Here is a 2,209-nt window from a genome sequence, read left to right as displayed (position 1 = left end):
CTGCTGGATCAAAGGATATGCACAGTTTGATAACTAAAAAAGTTTTAATTAAAAAAAAAAAGAAATGTTATTGGGGTGAGGAGAAAGCAGAAGAGATAAGATTTTAATATTAACGACTGCTAGAAGCTGAAAGGGACTCAGACACCATCTAGTCCAACTCTCTTATGAGTGATGAAAACCTCCTAAGAGGTTTATTGATTTGACAAAGTCACGAAGACAGATTTGAACCCAGGCTCTTTTCATTGTACTACTGTATGAAGGTGAGTGTTACTGAAGAATTCTGTTGGTCCAGTTCTAACTTAATGCTTGCTGTGTGCCAAGTACTGTTGCTAGGTGCATAGTTTCTGGTGGAGGAGGAGAAGAGAGAAAGGAGGAAAGAGGAAGAGAAGGAAAACAGGGAACCAAAGGAATGGGGAAGGAGAAGGTAAGAGGGAAAGAAGAGAAGAGGAAGTAGATTTGGGATGGGGAAGGAAGGGAAGGAAAGGAGGTAAGAGTAGTAGGGAAAGACAAAGTGGAGGGAGGAAAGTGAGAAGGGATAAAAAGAAACAAGACAGGAGAGGAAGGATCCAGTATTTCTCTGCATGTATAGTCTAAATTGGACTAAGGCTGAATTGTCAGATGGAGAATAAGGAACATGGAAATGAAGTTAGGCAAAGGAATAGAGATCTGAAAAGAGAAAAGATAACTTTAGGGAAGTCTTTCTTAAATTTGACATATGACAGTGATGTGGATTAAGAAAAAGTTTACAAAATTCTTTGAATAAGTTTATATTAGTAGATCAGGGACTTCACCATGTGGTTCTCTGGTGTCCACCTAATTTTAATACTACTTTCAGCTTGTTTTACAGTTTTCTGAACCTAAAAAAAATAAGGCAGTGGTTCTCAAAATGTGGCCTATGGATTCCCAAAGTGTGGTCCCCCAAAGCCTTGCAGGGATAAGGTCAAAACTATTTTCATAATATTACTAAGACATTACTTGTTAAAATACATCCCTCTTTCCAACTACATATCTCTGAAAGTCTGGATTTCTTTCATATACTTTAACCAAAACCCTATCTTTCAAAAGATTGAAAGCAGAAGCAAAATTTAAAAAGACATGTAAAACTGCCACTTTTCTCAGTAAATAAATTTGTTTTGGACATTATAAATATTATTCATAAAATGTTATATAATAACTTCCAATATTAATATTTTAAAATTTTATCAGTTTTAATTTCTAATAGTAAGTACCAATAGCTAACCCACATATTAAAAGTTTATCAATTTTGTCAATAACCCACATATTTTAAATTATCAATTTAAATTTCTAATAAATATCAATATATATTTTGATATAACCCATATAAACAAAAGTTCTTTGAATCCTCAGTTTTTAAAAACCCCTTCCCAGTCATCTTATTAACAAATATGATTTTTAAAGAGGAAAAAAACCCCAGTATTACTCATCAAGATAGTGAAAAAGTCCAAAACCATTCTCAATACGGGCCTTCTATCTCAATAAAGGGGTGGGGTTGGGGCTATATGTATGAGGTCAGAGGCAACTCAGAACGAGCCTATCCTTAGCATTTAATTAAACAGGAAGGGACCTTGGCTCTACAGAAAGGAATTGCAGCACAGCTGCTTCCAGTAAAATCATTGCTTCCAGTGTTTGTGACGAAATCTTTTCTCCTTTTAAAAAGACTCCCAACCTGTTTACCCTCCTGTAATCTGACCTCTGTAGCTCTCACCACTTCTGGACACGATTTTCTTCTCGCTGAGGTCCTTCATTCAGCCACGTTTCAGGCCTTATCTCTTACAAGGAAACTGTTTTGCTACAACTATATCTTTGACATGAGACAAGAAGGTACATAGGAAACATCTTCTGGCTTTCTCTGGGGGTGCCCACTCCTTCAGCTTTTTTCCTACCCTTTCATCATGGCACTAAGGACTGCTGCCTGAGCCAAATGAGCACAGATCATTTTTGCTAATTCAAAAGCTTTTATTCCCTGGTTGGTTGAGAGAGCTACTGAGAGATTCTTAGAGGGCACAAGAAAACTCAACAGTAGAATTAGAAATAAACACAAGATCTGAATATAGTCAGTCAACAAGCAAGAACTTATTAGATGAATGAGGGCAGTCTCTGAGTCATCTGCTTTGGGTGAATTTTCTACAGCTTTTTATAGTATTAACAATGTAATCCTCCAAGACACAATCTCCTCCCTTGGTGTCTG

The sequence above is a fragment of the Antechinus flavipes genome, chromosome 2 (assembly GCF_016432865.1).
Source record: "Antechinus flavipes isolate AdamAnt ecotype Samford, QLD, Australia chromosome 2, AdamAnt_v2, whole genome shotgun sequence".
Taxonomy (NCBI): domain Eukaryota; kingdom Metazoa; phylum Chordata; class Mammalia; order Dasyuromorphia; family Dasyuridae; genus Antechinus; species Antechinus flavipes.
This window is presented reverse-complemented; position numbering follows the sequence as displayed.